Source organism: Conger conger, chromosome 2, assembly GCF_963514075.1.
Source record: "Conger conger chromosome 2, fConCon1.1, whole genome shotgun sequence".
NCBI lineage: Eukaryota > Metazoa > Chordata > Actinopteri > Anguilliformes > Congridae > Conger > Conger conger.
The window spans coordinates 51,508,299-51,531,260 of NC_083761.1; the positions used below are offsets into that span (position 1 = coordinate 51,508,299).

The 22,962-nt window shown below is 40.0% G+C and overlaps 1 protein-coding gene across 1 annotated transcript in view; it reads right to left on the minus strand.

Moving 5' to 3' along the window:
* LOC133122958 (leucine-rich repeat-containing protein 4B-like) overlaps positions 1 to 22,962 on the minus strand; it is a gene marked incomplete at its 3' end in the record, with an annotated part of 62,004 nt that overhangs the window by 19,783 nt on the left and 19,259 nt on the right. The window contains exon 2 of the mRNA XM_061233253.1: positions 11,113 to 11,257. The remainder of the gene's footprint in view (positions 1 to 11,112; positions 11,258 to 22,962) is intronic.

The following is a 22,962-nucleotide window of genomic DNA, read 5'->3' on the forward strand; positions in this document are numbered from 1 at the left end:
TATGTATGCGTGTATGTATTTATCCAAAGTGACTTACAGTTGATTAGACTAAGCGGGAGACAATGCAGGGGCCCAATGGCAGATCTTATAGTGGCTAGACCGGTGATCGAAATGAAAATTATAAATATAAACTGTGAACAATAAATACAATGTAGTCGATGCAGTTTTCATGCTTGTGCGATTTATATAAAAGAAAAAGTCCTGCCATTGCCAAATGAATCTGGATCATGTAGAAAATACAAAATCGACATGGCGAACGCTGCCCAGAAAATATGGCCTTATATATACTTCATTTTGTTCCTATTTCATCACCAGGAACTAGGAACATCTTAACCTAACCTACTCCTGGTAGAATAAGACCAACTGTGTCCCTCCTCTGTAGCCCCACTTTCAGTCAGCTGATGTCAGGGCCCAGCCCACATGCATGGTTAGTGCATTCACTGATTGATCCACTATGAAGTTTAAATTTTAAATTGTCCCAGAGGCTGTAATTCACTCCCTCAAGCCATTTAATTGTCCTTGAATTTCATCTGGGCCGATGTGTTTCACACTTTCTGCCCATGACCGGACGAGGATGACATAAACAGTGTCAGCACTCTAAATGAAATGAGGGATACTATGCCGCCCTGTCTGTGACATCCTTTTCACTTCCAAGCCAACCACTATTTCATGATTTAAGCCACTTCAGACGATGCACTCATAGGAGATCAGAGATTACATCATCTCTAGACTGGAAAGTCATTGTTTACCATTTAAATTAAGTGCTTTACAATATGGAGTTCAACCTGAGAACTATCATGAAGCTTATTAGAGTCTGTGGGCAAGGAATATATTGGTCAGTGTATATGATGAAAGACATACCTCTACAATGAAACATTTTAACTTAACTATCATCTGCCTTTCTATCCCTGTACCTACATGCCATCCTCTTCCTTTCACAATCCTTGACTTTGTAAAAGTGACTGCCATGGCTAACTTTTCACCAAACTCACTCTGTCAAACAGTATTGCTCTCACTTCCCCCTCCCTATTTCTCCTCCTTTCTCTCTCCAGGACACAGTCCGCATCCAGCCTATTGTAAGGAGAAGACAGAAAGAGGATACAGGAGGGACAGACAGCAGGGCTTCACGTCACACAATTCAGGAATGACAGAGAAAACCATGGATCTAATTGCATGCCTACAGAATGCTAGTAGAATTAAACTATTCTGCAGATTTGTAACATATTGCACACAGTAGGCTAATTCATGTAGATTCTCAATATTCAGGTAAAAGAAATGGTGCAGGGTAAAAGAAATGGTGCAGTCCATAAGTCCATAAGTATTGCTAGTATTGCCACACTTAAAAATGCTAACCATTCTTTAGCTGCATAAAAAGGATGCCATGTTAACATTTGAGAAGTAGTACCGAAAAGAGCTTGCAGAGTTCTGAATAATGGTCTTGTGGACCAGTTATTCAGAACTGGTCCACAAGATAATTTTGTGAACGATTAACCATGTAACCGATACTTATTTATGAAAAACTGCACTAACAACTTTAATTGCATGTAATTAAATGTAATGTAATTTTCTTTCATTCTTCCGTTTCTCAATGTGAATTTTAAAATTTTTCCTGTTGCAGTGGGTAATCTGGTAACCAGAAAACAATGATAATGTTGGCTGTGGGTTTACTGTCTTGGGAACTTGTGGGAGCGACAATGTGAGGTTTCAAATCATGCACAATGGTATATAGACCAGTTGTTTCCAACCTCAATATGCTGGATGTTCATGTCATGCTTGCTATGCTACATAGCAAACATCCATCCATCCATCCATTATCTGAACCCGCTTATCCTGAACAGGGTCGCAGGGGGGCTGGAGCCTATCCCAGCATACATTGGGCGAAAGGCAGGAATACACCCTGGACAGGTCGCCAGTCCATCGCAGGGCACACACACCATTCACTCACACACTCATACCTATGGGCAATTTTAGACTCTCCAATCAGCCTAACCTGCATGTCTTTGGACTGTGGGAGGAAACCGGAGTACCCGGAGGAAACCCACGCAGACACGGGGAGAACATGCAAACTCCGCACAGATAGGCCCCGGCCGACGGGGATTCGAACCCAGGACCTCCTTGCTGTGAGGCGGCAGTGCTACCCACTGCGCCATCCGTGCCGCCCTACATAGCAAACAGATACATAAAAAGAGGTGAAGCAATTATTGACCTGATAAAATTAAAGAGTTGTTAATGGGCACACACAATGAAGACACACCTCTTCAAGCACCCCTCCCTACCCCCCTGTAATTGTACTTCCCTCTAGGGCAGGGGTCGGCAACCCTGGTCCTGGAGAGCCGCAGGGTGTGCTGGCTTTCATCTCCGACTTAAAATAAGCAACCGATTCAGACCCAAGAAACCAGGTGAGGTGAGTGAACTGTGTAATCAACGGCTTTCATTGGTCAATTAATGCCAAGTAACAACGAAAGCCAGCACACCCTGTGGCTCTCAAGGACCTGGGTTGCCGACCCCTGCTCTAGGGTCTTTCACACTTATCCCTAGTTATGGGTATGCACTTTGTACTTTGTTGTACGTTGCTCTGGATAAGAACGTCTGTCAAATGCCAATAATTAAATGTAATGAATGCATATTTCACGTTGGTATGCTTATGCTCCAGCAAAGCAGTGAACCATAACTTCCAGCTGTATTGAGGGTAGGCATCCAAACCTGAGATTGAGGGTCTCAGGTTAAACTATGCAAGACAACCTAGCTAGCTTGCTAAGTAAGATAATGGAGTTCACATTTTCACTTCAAGATCAACCAACAATTTACATGAACGATGTTCAACGAATGACAGATTTACACTATACAACCAAGGAGTCAAAACTAAAGCAAGCTAACTAGCTCTAATCTTCTTTAGGTTTAGTATATCACTGCACATACAAAAAGTGTAGCACAAAGTGAGAAACAAAATTCTTCCCAGAATTATATATTCTGCTCATTCATAAAACATTTAAGCATGTAGCTAATGTCAGCTCTGTATAGGACATATCTTCTACTGACCAAGTACTGTTAAAAAACTAATTGTGTGGGTTAGTGCTATTGGTTTATGTTAGCTACATCATAGTAACCTCAACCTCAAAAACACTAGCACTTACTTCTTGTAAGTTTTATCACCACAGCTGTGAAGTAAAAAAGTGGACAAACTATATTTTCTGTGATAAATGTATTGTTGAGTTCACATTCACAGACAGAGGTCTACATTCTAAAGCTCAATTTTGCCCTCCATGCATGAAGTTAACCCCTTAGGTATCATTCCTTTTCTTATCACAAGCTTGAAAACTCCATACCCAAATTGAAAAGCCTACTATTCTTGAACGCTTTTGACGACAGGCATAACCCTGGTATTTTCTGAAAGGTAACCGTTTGGGGTTTTCCAAGAATTACTCTAAGTATTACTGAATCTAGGTTACAGGAGCTCAAACACATTGAAAGTGGAAGATTTTTTTCTCACTGAAAATATTTTCTGTATTTGAGTGGATACAGATTATTGTGGCACACTTAGAAACATATTGGAGCCACAGCCAAAACACTGGACAAATTCCCTTCCAAATCTGATGACAATATCACCAAAAAGGTATATTTGGCATCGGTTTTTCTAAGCTATGTCTGCGGTTTTCCAAAAAGGATGTTTGGAGATTCCAAAACAACACATGGAAACAACACTATACTGTATTTTTATCACTTCCCTCCACCTGTCACCTTCCCCTACCTATCCATATCATTGTGCTCTCCTCAGATAGAAAAAGGTCATGATGAGTGTAAAACAAAAGTACAATAATAACATCTTGTTTACTAATACACTCAGTGAGCACTTTATTAGGTATTTATTAGACTTATTTTTTCAACTTATTAAGTCTTCTGCTGCTGGAGCCTATCCATGAGTTCAGGGATGCTCTTCTGCATACCACTGTTGTAATGTGTGGTTATTTGTGTTACTGTCACCTTCCTGTCAGCTTTGAGCAGTCAGGGCATTCTCCTTGGACCTTTCTCATTAACAAGGCATTTCTGCTCGTAGAACTGCTGCTCACTGGATGTTTTTTGTGTTTCACACCATTCTCTGCAAACTATAGAGACTGTTGTGCATGAAAATCCCAGGAGATCAGCAGTTTCTGAGATACTCAAACCACCCTGTCTGGCACCAACAATAATTCCACAGTCAAAATTTTTTTTTTTTCCCATTCTGATGGTTGATGTGAACTGACCCATATCTGCATGATTGTATGCATTGCACTGCTGCCACACAATTGACTGATTAGATAATCACATGAATAAGGTGTTCCCAATAAAGTGCTCAGTGAGTGTATGTATCTGACAAATCAACAGTCCAATTACTTTTGGTCCCCTAAAATGGGGGTACTATGTTTAATTAATTCACAGATTACCTGATATGGATGTAAATACCCTACATTTAAAGGTGGCAGTCTGCACTTCAACATCATTTCAAATCCAGTGTGCTGGAGTACAAAACCAAAAGAACAGAAATACTGTACCACTGTTCAAATACTTAAAGACTGCACTGCATGTAAACAGTTATACAGGTACTCATACAAATGGTATACATATAAATGGTTTATTGACGTAAAATTAATTAATTAAACGTAATGAATTCATTAAAATCACCAAACCATAACTTCTGAATGTGTAACTACAGATACATTGAGCTCCATAATGTACCTAAAAGAGGGGGGGGTTACATGAAAGAGTTGGGTTGGTGAGTTATGGATTAAACATTTATTAATTAAACATAAGAGTTGGTGCTGAATCAGTCAGCTGCCTCCTCAGACCCCCTCCTAACTCTCAACAGCCCCTGGTCTGGCAACAGTAACCTATAATCTACTATAATCTCATCATCTAGGAGACATCTGGCCTCACATACTGTATAACGTCAGTCCATTAGAACCCAATTGTCTCTTGTGAAATGACACCATGACCCTAAATGGACCTCAGGCCTAGGTGGATGTACTGTAAGTTGACCTTCATGTACTGTAGTTTCACATTTATAATAGGGCATGATATACTGGCCTAAATACCAGGATACATTGGTTGGTAGGAAATCTCTAGGGCGTGCGGCCCAGGAATGGAGACAATCGCAAATAGGAATACACATGGGAAATGGAACTGATTATATGGATTCTGGAGCCACCTTCCTGCTTCCCCAGGTGGAGACTACAGACTCGAAGCTGAAAAAGCCAATTGTGTGTAATTCCTTAGGGCCCACAAGAAAGCAGGCTGATGCACAAGCAATGGAATAACAGATGAGCCAAGGTGGTCTGCTTTGGATCACAAGCTATTTCTTTTTTTATCCACACTCTGGTATAGGCTGATCTTCATCTCATCTGTCCATAACAGGTTTTGCAAACTGTGGACATTCTATTCCTGAGGCTTGTCAGTGGTTGACCGTAGGACCATGGTTGACAGTACTCTAATTTCCTTTGTTTCACTAACTACAGTGCAGTCTGTAAGTATTTGGACAGTGACACACTTTTTGTTGTTCTTGTTGTTGTCAGATTTAATTTGAGGGTTTTTACATCCATATTGACCCCTGTAGGAATTACAGTTCTTTCATACATAGTCCCCCAATTCTAAAAGTAATTGAACAAATGAACACAAACTGAAATAAAGTCATCAAATTCAATATTTAGTTGTAAATCCTCTGCAATCAAAGACTGCCTTAAGTCTACGACCCGTAGCCATAGACATCACCAAATGATGGGTATCTTCCCTAGTGATGCTCGGCCAGACCTGTTCTGCAGCCCTCATCAGGCTCCTGCTTGTTTCGAGGGGCTATTTGCCTTCAGTCTGGTCTCCAGCAACTGCATGCATGCTCAACTGGATTGAGGGGATATTTCTGCATTCATCCTGCTGCTGCAGTCAGCAGTGACATCTTCAATTAATAAAAGTGAGCCAGTTCCAGTGGCAGCAATACATGCCCAAGCCATAACACCACCTACGCCATGTTTGACATACGAGGTGGTCTGCTTTTGATCAAAAGCTTTTTTATCCACACTGGTATAGGTTGATCTTCATCTCATCTGTCCATAACAGGTTTTGCAAACTGTGGACATTCTATTCTTGAGGCTTATCAGGGGTTGAATCTTATGGTGAACCCACTGAGGTCATGCTGGTGTAGTCTTCTCTTGTTGGTCAACTTTGACACATCTATGCCAATACGAGAGTATTCTTGAAATGTTGGGTGTGTTTGTGGCACCAGTGAAATGCACACAATCATGCAGATGCGGGTCAGGACTTTCAGTTAATGTTCACATCAACCATCAGACTGGGTAAAACATGTGATCTAAGTGATTTTGATCGTGGAATGATTGTTGATGGCAGCCAGGGTGGTTTTAGTATCTCAGTAATGCACAACAGTTTCTAGAGTTTGCAGAGTTTCTGGAGGATCTAGAGTTTGCAGAGAGCATGGAGCGAAAAAACAAAAAACATCCATTAGCAGCAGTTATGCGGGCAGAAACACCTTAATGAGAGAGGTCAGTGGGGAAGACTGGTCAAAGCTGAAATAAAAAATAATAAGTCTAATAAATAAATACCTCATAAAGTGCTTACTGAATGTATATTAGGGTGATAAGTCCCAACATGCATTTGCATCATTGGTTAGATTTAACAGAAATGTTGCCTGCCAGAGAGGCTGTCCTGGGCATAACTTCACCACCTTACAGCTATTAAAAAAGACAGTATCAATAAACTAAACTTAAATAGACACTTCATCATGCATATTTGCTTGCATAAATACACTCACTGAGCACTAATGAGAGAGGTCAGTGGAGAAGGGCAGACTGGTCAAAGCTGACAGAAAGGTGACAGTAACACAAATAACCACAACAGTGGTATCCAGAAGAGCATCTCAGAACACACAATGCGTCAAACCTCTTAAGTGGATAGGCTGCTGCAGCAGAAGACCAATAAGTCTAAAAAATAATTCTAATAAACACCTAATAAAGTGGTCACTGAATGTACTGTTGGGGAATTTATTTTCCTCTTCCGTGTGTTCGTTTAGGTAGGGATGAAGACAGGACACTTGAGACCAAATTCAATGATAAACTATTTAATGAGACAACTTAGTAAGCAAGGAATACAGATAACAACTGAGCAGACTGTCAACCAATTTGCTCAGCTGACATCCAGGAGTGCGCACACTTCTTCCAACTTCAAATCACTCTTTATTCCCTCATGAGCCTATGCTGATTGGTCGGCGTCTGTGATGGACTGACAACATCTGCTTCTCCTCCAATCAGAAGGCATCCTTATCCTTAATTCCAAGAAGCCACAGTATTTTCTTGTGACTTCAAGACAGTTATTTTCGACTGTTAGGAGCGATCTGAGTGACCTGTTCTCCCTAACAGTTCCTGTTCTCCCTAACAGTTCTCAATTTTTGAAGGTTGCGGTTAACACCATCTGGTTGAAACTTCCTGCATGCACGTTTGTGCAGTTGCAAGCACTTTTGATTTTATGCAAGTTCAGGTCTGGGTCAAGTTCAGGCCTGGGTCAAAACATTTTAAAATAATTCCACAGTACATATTTTGTAATCAAAATATGTCAATATAGAAAAAGAATATCTTTTAATGTAGTTTTGGACAACCTGCTTTACCAAGGGAAAAGATATGTTACTAAGCTATTCTTGCTGAACACGCTTATGGCAGTAAGACCAGTTTTCCTCTTTCCCTTGACTCAATCTCAGCAGATAAAGCTTCAGCAAGTTGAGCTCGCTCTCTTTCTGCCCATGTCCTGTATATTTAAATTGAAACATGTCACCATCACCATCGGTTGAAAAAACTAAAGTCATCACTTCCACTAGAACGTTTAAACACCATTTACAGCTTTGTTTACACAGATGACATTATGGGCCGTTGCCAAGCAACTGCTACCAGCTGTCGTGCAACCAGGAGTAGTAACGGCCATGAAGTACTGTCGCATTGATAAGGCAAGTGGTCCAAAACAAAATAAATAAATGTAGTTTTGGGCTATATTGCAACCAAATAAACATGAAAAAGGCGCTATTTAATTTTGATTGATTGATACTGTCTTTTTGTAAATAGCTGTAAAGTGGTGAATATTTGGCCCCATTAAATCGATGTTATTTGGCTATTATTTGTCTAACTTTATATATTATTTCACTTTCACTTTGAGATAGTAGGCTAATATTAGAGGAGATTGTTGACTTCTTGAAACTTATATTAGAAATAGAACACTCTGCTGCCCCCTACTGTTGGACATTTCAAGTATAAGCGATGGATTAGAGTGCTCGCATCTGCCACCTGGTGGTGGTTGTGTGAAAAATAAGTTGCAGAAAGAACAAAAAATATAGGCAAATTTGCCACGGCAGATCTTCCAAGGCAGAAGCGTCGAATGAAGCACGAAAGCACAGTATGCATCAACAAATTAATAAAACTTAAAACGTGTCCAAGAAACATTTCAGCAGCCAATTATCCAATTACTTACTGGGGGGATATGTATAAATGTGGTGACATTTCCTACACTGCTCTTTATTTCAGTTTGTGTTAATTTGTTGAATTAATTTTAGAATTGGGGGACTATGTATGAAAAGAGCTGTAATTCCTAAAAGGGTCAATATGGACGTGAAGCCCCCCAAATTAAAGCTAAAAGCCTGCACTTTAATTGCTTTATTTGAAATTCAGTGTGGTGGAGTAAAGAGCCAAAGAATCACAATCTTGAAAATGGCATACCCAAAATAAAAATGTTACTATTCTTGAACCTGTTTCACTGCAAGCATAATCCTGGTCTCTTCAGAAAGGTAAGCCTTTGTGGTTTGTTTTTCAGGTCATAGTCAAGCATTATCCTAATTATTGCTAAAACAAAGTTACAGATGCACGGACGTTTTTTTTCTCACTGAAAAGATTTGAGTGGATACAGACAGTTGTGGCTCTGACTGGTGCACTTAGAACCACAATGGATCCACATCCCACTGAACAAATTACAATTCGATGACAATATCACCGAAAATGAGCATTCTGCATTGTTTTATCTAATCTATGTCTAGGCGGATTTCCAAAAAGGACATTTGTAGACTCCAAAAGGACACATGCAAATTATATTATGGGTCATATAAGGTGTAAAATACTATTTATTGCCTACTAAATTATACAACACTTTTTATCCTGAAAATAAAGTGTTCACATCCCCCGCTTGTCACCCTCCTCCTACCTCTCCATCTCAACCCTCTTGCTTTTGATTGAGGTCCATTGATGGAAGTTTTTGTCAAATACCCAACCCCAATCAACATATTCCACAATTATAGATTCCATTTATTATTCAAACGCATTATTGCTCCTTATTTATAAGCACACTGGATAACAATAAAATATTTTGAGAATGTATTTAGATGCTCACCGATATAAAATGAGGTCACGTCACTGAAAATGCCCTCTAGAAATATTCACTCAGACGAGTGATTCCTTGGAAGTCCTCCAAAGGTCCTCTATTTAAACATAGGCATTGCAGAATATATATTTTTTGTTGTAAAACCTTTTTGGCATCATGTCTCAATAACTGTGTTTGCTGGTGCGTAATAGTCTCAGCATGAGTATTACACAGGCAAAAAAATGTTTTTGTTGTTTTATGCAAGTCAAATAAACTATGCCCGTAATGCAATTTGCTGAAATGCTGATGAGTCGTCACTTAAATACCATACTGCTAGCCAGTTGTATGCTGAGCAGAATTTATACTGTAGTTTCTTGCTCACGGAGGGGGTGGAAGGCCTACACTGAATAAATGCATTATTGGTACTGGTCAGATAATCTTGCACATGGGCTCATTGTAGATAATAACATTCCTATATACAAGAATGGCGAAATGCACAACAATGATAATTCCTCCAGAAAAATTTGAAGTAAACAATGGACATTCTATCAGCTGAGATGCTGTTAAAATGTTTTTAGAATTATAAGCTATTTTGCAATTGGTTCACTGGATCCTTCTGATTAAAAAAACAGTGACATTACCTTGATTCATGTAGTTTTTGGATTGCTAAAATGCAGAAGGTGAGGACCCCCCACGCTTGTTTTGCCACCCACCATGTGTTACAAAAGAAGGAACTGGCATCATAAAATAGGTTATACAGATAGAATCTTTTTTTTTGTGGTATATCCCATATCCCATAGTGATTTGGAATTGCACCTTGAAAAAGGAATGAATGCAAGAAAAACCCACTCCAGATGGAATACGAGCTAGTTTGACTTAAGGGGTTAAAAAAGAACCATTTAAAAGAGTGAAAACAAATCACACAAGTCAATACATCACTCCTATAAACATCTTTTTCCACAATTCCATGAAATTCATTTCTATTAAAAAATCTAAGCATAATGTCAGCTGGATCTTTTATGGCTATCAAGTTATGCAAATAAAGAGTCAATTTTCAAAATGCCAGGCTCCAACCATGTTAACAAAGCTTAGGCAGCAAATAAGAATGCAAAAAAAAATCTAGAAAAAAACATAATTTACATCAGAGTCATGGGCTCAGTATTAGCAAGATACTATTAATTAAGCTAAGCTAATAGGATAACCCAGAGCCTAGTCATTAATCAAACTGTAAATACAGTATATACAGTAACCACTTACCTTACTTTAGAGTAAATTCTATGAATAATTTACCTGAGGCTGTACTATATGCTTTATGGATCAGGTGTTTCCAGCTACCTTCCTAACCAAGATCAATCACATCCAGTCATACTAAAACCTGACCTGATGAAAAATCTGGACAAACACTGCTACAGACACCTTGACTGAAGTTCTGTCTGGCTCTGACTAGTACATTTTTCATGGCAGACCAAGATCTCTTCAAAATGAAATGACAGTTAGGGGGATATACAGAATCAGCTAAGGAATCAAATAATGAAGGGGCGAGGACAGTAACTGTCACACATCTGTCCACTAGTGCACCTATCCATTTACCCATCCATCCATCCGTCCATCCATCCAGATCTTTGTATTATATCTCCTCTTGCAGTCACTCCTTTCTATGATTTGTATGTCCCTGTACCACACTGTGAAATGGAGGCGGACTCTCAGAGACCCTGTTGCCGTGGTAACCGGCACACTCACCATCTTGTGTGTCCCTGGCTCTTCTGCAGGGGCTCGTGCCACCCAGCGCCCTACTCCACAGCACAAGACACAGGGCTGCTCCATCACCCGACACAGTAGACCGGGACCCAAGCCTTGCCCCTGACTCTCACTCACGGCGCACAGACTACAATTGTACAAACAAATGCAGAAACAGTCAGTTTTCATCACTCTGGTAACAAACTAAATAAAAAGAATCCTTATTAATATTGATACAACATACTCACACAGTGGCACTGAAGGTGAACTATTTAGGCACTTATAAAACACTAGGCACAATAATAAAGTATGGCATGACATCCATTCAGCTCCCCGAAGCATTTGGGGACAAGGATGTCAGTGAGGCTGGGCAGTTTTCTGTATTGTACAGAAACATTGGACATATTCATTGAGGCTTTCTTCCTTTGAGTCTACTGCCGACCCAGGATTCAGCAGAGACAAGGTTATCCATTATTTTAGGAGGATTAAAAATGGAACCCCGAATGTCATTAAGGAATGAGAGGAGGCATATTAAAGCATGGAGGGACAGAGAATGACTGTAAGAGCATTTGATCCCTGAAAGTCCACTGAGACAGCTGCTGCTGAGACCTCAGGCAGTGTGGCGTACTGGACTGTCAGTGGACTTACAATCAGTAGAATGCAGCTTCAAGCCTCCTGCTCCAGTAAAAAACCCAGCTGCAAAAAGTGTACACTACAGTGTGTAAGCTTCCCCCGGATAAGGCATATGCAAGGCAAATAATCATAGCAAAATCATGACACCTCTTTCAAGGTACTCACTCTATGTTAGTATAGTAACTTACAGATTAGTTTAAACAAGTAATTTCAGGTGAATTGTGTTAAAAATGTCCAAGCAGGCCTCACAGCAAGGAGGTCCTGGGTTCGAATCCCCGTCGGCTGGGGCCTCTCTGTGCGGAGTTTGCATGTTCTCCCCGTGTCTGCGTGGGTTTCCTCCGGGTACTCCGGTTTCCTCCCACAGTCCAAAGACATGCAGGTTAGGCCGATTGGAGAGTCTAAATTGCCCGTAGGCATGAGTGTGTGAGTGAATGGTGCGTGTGCCCTGCGATGGACTGGCGACCTGTCCAGGGTGTATTCCTGCCTTTCGCCCAATGTATGCTGGGATAGGCTCCAGCCCCCCTGCGACCCTGATCAGGATAAGCGGGTTCAGATAATGGATGGATGGATGTCCAAGCAGGTCAGAAGGGCCACCAGGTGCCCACCCTCCATATCAGCAGTGTGTGCCTGACAAGGATTGGTTTGATGGTTCCATAGATTTGCATAACTGTAGCATCTCAGCTTTTCCACATCTTCCAAATCGCTTCGGTCATAAGCGTGAAATTAGAAGCATTTTTCTGTGATCGTAGTGCTACACCTCTTTAAATTAAACATTGTTCATTTCTCGCAGTGTTTTGCAACCAAATTCTGTGAAATACTACACATATAACCACTGGATATGAGCTGCATTAATCCCTTGGATTGAAACATATTAAACATTGGTGAACCAATGTTCGCCAATGTTTGGGAAAAAACCTCAGTATGGGAAAAAACCTCACAGTCATACAGTCATATAGTCAACAGTCATATAGAAAAAAATAATCAAGCTCAATCAATACATGAATAATGTTTACAAAGTCAATGTACATGTAGTTCTAGAAGTATGTTGATGAGCTCAAATGCCCCCTACAAGATGGTCCAGCCCCAGAAATGAGACAAACCACGTGTCTAACAACCATTGTTTCGGCATGAATGGAGGCCATCGCTCCAATGATCAGATAATCTTCCTCACATCTTCTTTACATGTCACCTCTGTTGGACAAAGTCACACAGGTCACATGCCTGCAAGAATTTTTAATTCTTTTTTACAACACCAATTAAATCCATTTGGCAGATGAGCAATATGAACTGAATATCTAAGTAATTATTCTTACTGTTCCCCAGTTCACTAATGTATTCCCAACACATGTATCTTATTTCCTTCATCAGTTATTGACATAAGCTTTATTTTCCAACATTTTCCAACGTAAAGTAGTGCACTTCTTAATGATTCAATGGAATCAACTACAGTAATACATTTAAATATATATATATATAGGGCGGCACGGATGGTGCAGTGGGTAGCACTGCCGCCTCACAGCAAGGAGGTCCTGGGTTCGAATCCCCGTCGGCCGGGGCCTCTCTGTGCGGAGTTTGCATGTTCTCCCCGTGTCTGCGTGGGTTTCCTCCGGGTACTCCGGTTTCCTCCCACAGTCCAAAGACATGCAGGTTAGGCCGATTGGAGAGTCTAAATTGCCCGTAGGCATGAGTGTGTGAGTGAATGGTGCGTGTGCCCTGCGATGGACTGGCGACCTGTCCAGGGTGTATTCCTGCCTTTCGCCCAATGTATGCTGGGATAGGCTCCAGCCCCCCTGCGACCCTGATCGGGATAAGCGGGTTCAGATAATGGATGGATGGATGGATATATATATATATATATGTATATATATATATACAGTCAGGTCCATAAATATTGGGACATCGACACAATTCTCATCTTTTTGGCTCTACACCACCACAATGGATTTGAAATGAAACGAACAAGACGTGCTTTAACTGCAGACTTTCAGCTTTAATTTGAGGGTATTTACATCCAAATCAGGTGAACGGTGTAGGAATTACAACAGTTTGTATATGTGCCTCCCACTTTTTAAGGGACCAAAAGTAATGTGACAAACTAACAATCATAAATCAAACTTTCACTTTTTAATACTTGGTTGCAAATCCTTTGAAGTCAATTACAGCCTGAAGTCTGGAACGCAGAGACATCATCAGATGCTGGGTTTCATCCCTGGTGAAGGCCTCTACTGCAACTGTCTTCAGTTCCTGCTTGTTCTTGGGGCATTTTCCCTTCAGTTTTGTCTTCAGCAAGTGAAATGCATGTTCAATCGGATTCAGGTCAGGTGATTGACTTGGCCATTACATAACATTCCACTTCTTTGCCTTAAAAAACTCTTTGGTTGCCTTCGCAGTATGCTTCGGGTCATTGTCCATCTGCACTGTGAAGCGCTGTCCAATGAGTTCTGAAGCATTTGGCTGAATATGAGCAGATAATATTGCCCGAAACACTTCAGAATTCATCCTGCTGCTTTTGTCAGCAGTCACATCATCAATAAATACAAGGGAACCAGTTCCATTGGCAGCCATACATGCCCACGCCATGACACTACTACCACCATGCTTCACTGATGAGGTGGTATGTTTTGGATCATGAGCAGTTCCTTTCCTTCTCCATACTCTTCTCTTCCCATCAAGTTGACCTTTGTCTCATCTGTCCATGGGATGTTGTTCCAGAACTGTAAAGGCTTTTTTAGATGTTGTTTGGCAAACTCTAATCTGGTCTTCCTGTTTTTGAGGCTCACCAATGGTTTACATCTTGTGGTGAACCCTCTGTATTCACTCTGGTGAAGTCTTCTCTTGATTGTTGACTTTGACACACATACACCTACCTCCTGGAGAGTGTTCTTGATCTGGCCAACTGTTGTGAAGGGGTTTTTCTTCACCAGGGAAATAATTATTCTGTCATCCACCACAGTTGTTTTCTGTGGTCTTCTAGGTCTTTTGGAGTTGCTGAGCTCTGCGTTCTTTCTTCTTAAGAATGTTCCAAACAGTTGATTTGGCCACACCTAATGTTTTTGCTATCTGTCTCATGGTTTTTTTTTTTTTTTCAGCCAAATGATGGCTTGCTTCACTGATAGTGACAGCTCTTTGGATCTCATATTGAGAGTTGACAGCAACAGCAAATGCAAATAGCACACTTGAAATGAACTCTAGACCTTTTATCTGCTCCTTGTAAACGAGATAATGAGGGAATAACACACACCTGGCCATGGAACAGCTGAGCAGCCAATTGTCCCATTACTTTTGGTCCCTTAAAAAGTGGGAGGCACATATAGAAACTGTTGCAATTCCTACACCGTTCACCTGATTTGGATGTAAATACCCTCAAATTAAAGCATATCTTGGACCTGACTGTATATATATATATATATATATATATATAGATATATATCCCAAAAAAACACATTCCACAATTATTGGTTTAATACTCTGTGCAGACACCTACGATTAAGATCAATGGCATCAATGACCCACCGCCATATTTGACAGTAGGTATGAAGGTGCTTCACCTTGTATGCATATTTTGCCACCAAGCATGTTCATGGTGTGTCTAGCCAAGAAGTAAAATTTGACCCTAGCACTCTCTTCCAGTCATAATTCAAGTAATAGTCTACTACTAGTAGTGAGGTTTAGCAAACTCAAGATGCTTGGTTTTCTTTATGGTGCTCAGTAAGTGATTTGGTGACCCCAAGACAAAACCAATCTCTGCAATCATTGTGTTACTTATGGTCTCATGCACCATCTTCTCCTTTCAATCCATGGGGATAATATGCACTTGCATCTTCTTCCTGGCAAGACTTAGGACAATCACATTGTTCAGTCTCTTGGTTCTTTCTTCGTTCTCTCTTTGGTTTATGCCAACTATGTCTCGCCCTCCTCTTTCTGACTCTCAGAGGCCGATTTCTCCACAGTGGCGAGGCCTCACAGACATAGCTAGTCTAGACCTATCAATAACAAAGTGGAACCTGGCACAGGCACCGTGCTGCATTCAAAGAACTTTATAAAGAACTGAATATATTTGACCATTAATATTGGTAGCTTTATTTATTAATTAAATTTCCACATTTTTGGTTAGATAGTTTCGATAATAGTAATTCTATGAGATTGATTACTTTTTACAGTTATACTGCTACACCACATAACTGGTGCCATATATGAGGATTATTAAGACGGAAACGTCTACACATAGTGTAGAGGCATATTCCCTACAATAATGTTGTTTATTATATGCAGCCTTTTTTCTCCATTTGTATTAAGGGTGCCAATAATTCTGGTGCCCAGAATGGCAACTGTCTGATACACAACCCAAGATCTGTAACAAAAAAAAACGATTTAATTAATTTTGAAGTTTCTATCTATTTTTGTCCATCTTGTAAATCTTACTGGGCAATTTTGGAAAGTTGTGTCTGATTTACTTTAACCCACAAACTGCTGAAAAACATATTATGTCATACTAAATGATTGCACTGACAGAGAGGTGTTCAATTCAGTCATCACCACGATAATCCAACTTAGTCCAGAGCAGGGTGTGCAGGCATAAATTACCAGACCCTTGTTCAGGTGTTTGTGCATGAATTTACAGTGGCTCTTCTATGCATTGCAGGCAGTGTCAAATGCTAACTTAGTTGCCATACTTCAACAGTAAGATTTCTCCTACATACCATTTTCTCTATGCACAATTGGTTAAAGCACAAGTATGACTAAATACAACAACTCTGAACAACATTTAAGACAAGGTCTGCCAGCCAAGGGGAAATTGTATAAATAAGATGCCATATACAATACATGCCACATGTAAACTAACCAATGCTTTGTGGGTTCAAAAACATATAGTCATTCTGACTTACAGTGCAAATTAAAACTTGATTCTAAGATCAAGTGCAGTTGAGGTAATGAATTAGCACTCACATCCAAAGAAAAAATGGTTCAAATGCCAAAATGTTCTCGCACTATATCAGAGGGGAATGACATTGGGGCCATTGACTGATGCAGGGTTATCCATGGTTCAACTACTCGCCTAATAATAGGAATGTTTCTTCCTCTCCTATTTCACTGGGAAAAGCCTGTAAAAGCTGTTCCAACACCACAAATAGTAGGTACTTTGCTATGGCTTCCACAAGATGATTAGTTCACTCTTGACTGGATGTGATCATTCAGAACATGCTCCTTTTGAACTGCAAGACTACTTCAGACAGACATCTTTTGACTATTCCCAACTACGATTCATTGTGGTGAATGTTGCACTATCCCTCTTGTGAGAATGAATCTTGTTGAAAATCAGACATCAGAAAAACACTATTATTAATATTGAATATTGCCTTGAATTTCAATACAATATAAAAGGTACGTTATTAGACTTACAGTTGAAAAAAACACGTTTTGACATCATGGGTTATTGAATGTATTGAATGTAAAAATGGCAATTTTATCCATTTAAAATAAAATCTACAACACAATTAAGTGGGCAAAAAGTGAAGGGGATGAATACGTTCTGATACCTTTTTAATATATAGTCACCCCATTTTAGAGGATCAAAAGTAATTGAACAGTTGGCTTCTCAGCTGTTTCTGATTAATCAAAAACTTAAATCTCTCATTTACATAAGTATTCAGACCCTTTGCTGTCGCACTCCAATTTGTGGTCAGGTGCATCCAGGCATACACCTGTGTATATAAGGTCCCACATTCCACACTGCATGTCAAGACAAAAACCAAGCCATAAAGTGCAAGGAACTCTCTGTAGACCCCAGCAATACAATTGTGGCAATGGCAGGAAATCGTTTCTAAAGCTTGAAGTGTTCCTAGGAGAATAGTGGCTTCAATAATTGTGAAATGGAAGGTCTCTTGCACCAGGTCTCTCCCTAGAGTTGGCTGTCTGGTCAAACTGAGTAAGCATGCAAGAAGGGCCTTGGTCAGGGAGGTGACCAAGTACCCAAACAGTCACTCTAACAGAGTTTTGGAAGTAATCTGCAGAGATGGGAGAACATGCTGGAAGGATCACCATCTCAGCAGCACTCCATCAGGTAAAGTGGCTAGACAGAAGCCACTCTTGAGTAAAAGGCAAAGGACAGCCAACTTGGAGTTTGGCAAATGGCATTTAAAGGACTTATTCTCAGCAGCAGGGACAGGGAGACTGGTCAGAATTCAAGGAAGTATGAATGTAAGCAAATACAGAGAGGTCCTTGAAGAAAACCTGCTCCAGAGTGCATGCGACCTCAGACTGGGGCGACGTTTACCCTTTCAGCACAACAATGACCCGAAGCATACAGCCAAGGCGGCGCTGGAGTGACTTGGGCAAAAGTCTCTGACTGTCCTTGAGTGACCCAGCCAAAGCCCAGACTAAAACCACATCTGTGGAGAGACCTGAAGATGGCAGTTCACAGATGCTTCCAATCCAATGTGACGGTGCTTGAGAGGATCTGTCACAAGAATGGGATAAACTGCCCAAATCCAGGAGTGCAAAACTTGTAGAGACTTACCCAAGAAGACTCAAAGCTGTAATTGCTGCCAAAGGGGTTTCTACAAAGTACAGAATTGAAACCTAAAAGTAAGTACAAACATGTTTCCACTTTGTCATTATGGGTTATTGAATTTAGATTGATGGGCAAAAATGGCAGTTTTATCAATTGAAAATTAAATCTACAAAACAATAGTGTGAAAAAAGTGAAGGGGTCTGAATACCATACGGATGCAAGTACCCTCAAATTAAATGTGATAGACTGCACTTTAACCTAATATTCATTGTTTAATTTCATATATAAGGAGCTGGAGTACATAACGGAAAGTGTACCAATATCCAAATACTTACGTACTGCATTGCATTTAAATGTTAACTGAGCAATCTAAGCTTATTTAGAGTACGCTAAATACTATTGGTTGTAGTTTACATAAAATGCACTGCAGACCAAATTATCTGTACCTGCACTTCAACAGCTCCTCAAAAAAACATTCCCTTTGATTTCCATGAACATTGTTTGGGGGTAACGCGTTACAAAGTAGCTTGTTACTGTAATCAAATTACTTTTCCAAGTAACAAAGTAATTAACGCATTACTATTTAATATCCGGTAATCACATTACAGTTTGCATTAGCCTGATAAATGCCGTGACTTGCATTACTGGAATTTCAACATAATTCTGCATGTAGGCTATAACTGATAATAATTATGATGCATTTATAATGGATGGAAAAACACTCGCGACAAAAATGTTTTTCTCAAAAATTATGTGATTTGCTTGATGTTTTGCAGGAACTAGAGTTATTGAATTTCTCATCCAACATTATTTTAGTTGTTGTTGAAAAGCCTGACAGGCAATAGCTTTGGAATTGTTGAACCACTGGATTACCTCTGCTATTACTGTTTATTAATATTAATAAAATTAATAAAAAAAATTTTTTTCCCATTTCAGTAAGGATTTTTATGTTTTCCAAAGTAACTAATAATAAAGTAACTCGTAATTAGATTATTTTTCTCAGGGGGTAATGAGTAATCGAATTACAATTTCAAGACAGTAATGGGTAATTTGTAATGGATTACTTTTGAGTAACTTCCCCATCACTCTCCATGAAGATGCAAAAACTGCCATACTGCCCAGTGCCATGCTTTGACATTTGACAAATACAAACACACAAGAGCAAGAATATAATATACAAACATACAAGTGCATAAACAATCTATTGCAGATGATGAGAGAACTTATCTGCAGGTGCAGAACCTCTTCACATTGTTTGCTGGCTAGTCAGCTACTTCCTAAGAGGAACAGCACATTCTCTGTAATCTCAAAGGACTACCAACAACGTACTGGAACTACTGCACTGCATTAGGGTGGATTTGAAAGCAGTAATTAATTAGTAGCTGTGTTAGATATAGAGCTGATAAACTACTGGCAATATAGGGGACAGAGATCTTGTGTACTGTAGTTTTGTGTATGACTGTAAGTGTAGTTTACTAAATCTCAATGCAAACCAATGCATGAAAACTCAGAAACACAAAATCAACCAATTTTTCTAAAATATACAATTGGCTTTCACAGAGCTAGTAGGAATAGGAAGGCAATACTGTAAACTGAAAATTACCATTACCTAGACCAGAGTTTCCATTTGTGTTTACTTGGCAAATTTAAAAAGAATAGGCTTTTTCCCATTCTTTGCCATAGCTGATGTATGAATGAAAAAAGAATAGAATAGGAATGTAATAACAATTTTTCATCACTGATTTGAAGATACTTTCAGACCCCATACCTATTGGAGGTATTTTGCTATCTAATTATCTTCTCCAAAATTAACAGAACAATTAAAGCAGCTGACAGATCATTCACCATAAGGCATCGTATTGCAATAAACATCCCATTTAGTGTTTATAGCATACAATAATTATGCACTGCTACACAAGTCATTATACACATTCAATGTCCTTCTTGGAAGACATTTCAGATGTTGTTTATACAATTGCAGAAACATAAACATTCCCCAGAGCATGATGAACTCAATGCAGGACTAAACAGAATTTTTTTACCAAACTTGCTAAGCAAAAATATAAGCTGACTGCAATAACAATAGCTTTTAACCAGAATTTAGCTAAATTTGTTGCCGATTCAGCTAATATTTGGCCTAGGCTGAAAATGAGCTTTTAAATAACAAAATACACGATAAGTTCAAGAATCAGACAATCAATCATAGCTGGAGGAATATGAGTCACTAGGTAAAGGCTAAAGGCCCGGATACCCCAAGCCGACATTAAAGAACTAGCTTCCGTTAAGAACTCATTAGCGCCAATGAATGCTGGACACACTGCAGAAACAACCGGTGAAGTTTGGCCACCAATGTTTGCCCACTGACGCTCAGCTATGGCCCAAACTGCTGTACTTTTAAAATACACAAATGTCAAAATCCATACTGTAGTAGTATTATACACATGGGGTCATATTATAGTAGTATTATACATATGGGGCTGTGGCAAACATCGAACATGGTTGCACAGTAGAGACATTGAAACATCCACAGAAAAAAATTATCACACCCTTATAAAGACGTAAAAATTTGAGGTAATGTTTTGACTGTTGCAGATCTGTGACTAGATTGTACAGCAAGGTTGATGGTTTGCCTGAAGAAGACCTGTGGTATGGGAGACTGTTTAAAAAACACCACTTCCAGGTTATGTCATGCCCACATCTGGGTTATGTCATGCCCACATCCAAATATAAGTATGGATATGGATAAGGATAATTTAGGTGGTTGAACGGATACCGATACAGATACGGTTAATGCCATACTCGCTCACCCCAAGTGCTCACACTTCCAGACTTTGGTTTGGACTCACACTCCAAGATGGATGTGTGCTCACTATGTGCCCTCAGGAGCACGGAAATACGTGACTTGAAACACAGCGTTCTTACTCTTCGTCACACCACAAAGGTGTGAAGCTTCACTTCCCCCACCAGGTTAATAAAAGCAGCATTAGAACATTGTCTCTGGAACTTGCCCTGGGTAAAAACCCTGTGTAATTCCAAATTCCAAGACTAGGAGCTCACCTTGCAGTGACTGACTACATCTGTTTTTGTACATCTTCACCCCACATGGAAACACACGCCTGCTGCTACAGCTAGCTGACGACAAGAACATACAGCAAAAGGAACAACCAACACCAGGCAACACCACATCACTGCAGCTGACGGATAAAGGACCCCAAAACCACCAGCAAAGCACCACGCTACGGCTGCATTTGCCTAAGGACCCAACACTGGAGACAACACTTCCCTCCCTGGCACTACTGGAAGCAATATTCCTTTGTAGCTAACTAAAGTAATTGAACCACGCTGATCCTACTGTACCTACATACACACTACACAAATGCTGTCAACATTCCATTTGCCTTTCTTTGTCTAGAAACAAAGAGACACGGCCCATGCGCATGTACGCACACAAGCAGGCACACAGGCACACACATAAATCCTCCAACCTTCCCATAGTTAACATAGTCCTCTCTGATTAGATAAGTCACTTTTAGGCCTTTCACACCGGCAAGGCTCCGTGCCCGTTCCCGAACCTAATTTTGAACCGGCCAGCGCGTTCAGACTGAAAATAAATTGGTTCGGAACCTGAAAAGTTGCTTCACAGCTGGAACCCAAAAATAGTTGGTAACCATGCCAGCCTTTCTTCCAGGAAAATAAGGATACAGTTAGTGATGTGCCAAGCCAATAAACAAAGTGTTAAATCAACTCACTATCCCCATATAGGCCCATGTTGAGAGGATTTGTCTAATCTCTGAAAAGTATTTCGCGTGTCACAGCACACTGGTTGTGCAATCTATAAAAGAGACCCAGAATATTCAGAGGTTGATGTTTTTTTTTCAAAGAATGTTACCTCAGTGAACAGTCTGAAAGTTTAACTTATGGCAACCCTGTAGTAGGCATAGAATTTACACCCAGATGCAGCGCTATGGCCAGTTGGTGCAATTGGTGTGTTTAGCGATAATACAGCAAAGTGTGCCTTGAGGAACAGAATAGAAGTAGCACATTCCTCACAAATAATAAAGAGTCACTAGTTAAGCTATACATTTCTGTCAAGTTATTGGATAAGATCCATGTTTTACATTTGCAATATATTTTTACTTTGAATGCTTTGTTATTTGCACAGCATAGCACAGCTTAAATAATAAAACATAACTATGTCTTGAAAGATTTCATCAGTGTTGGGGGACATGTGCGTCCCATCATGTACCAGTGATCCCCTCTGGTTAATCAGACCCCCACACTCTAACTGCACAGGCTACATATCAAGTGTTCTCCTCCAAATTAATTATCTGTGCTTGCCTCGAGCCAAAAGAAGCAATGGTTTATGATCACGAGTTTTGGAGGAGAGCTCATGCTTATCTGTGTTCTCCTAAACTGTCAGAAGACTTTTGATAATTGAAAAATGTAAGTACTAGCAGTAAGCTCATGAAAATGTTCTTAGGAAGAGGCCCTGTCCTGTAGATTAATCTGTGATCGTATAAACTTGGAGATCCTACAATTCCTGAGAGAACCTTTTGCCTGAAGCAGGGGCAACAGAAATGGAGGGGGCAGGGGACCAATGGACCCTCCACTTTTGACACCCACTTTCATTTATAACATCATAATGTATCTCAATTTAGCACTAATAATTCAATGTTATAAAGAACATTCATGTATTTATAGTTTAACAC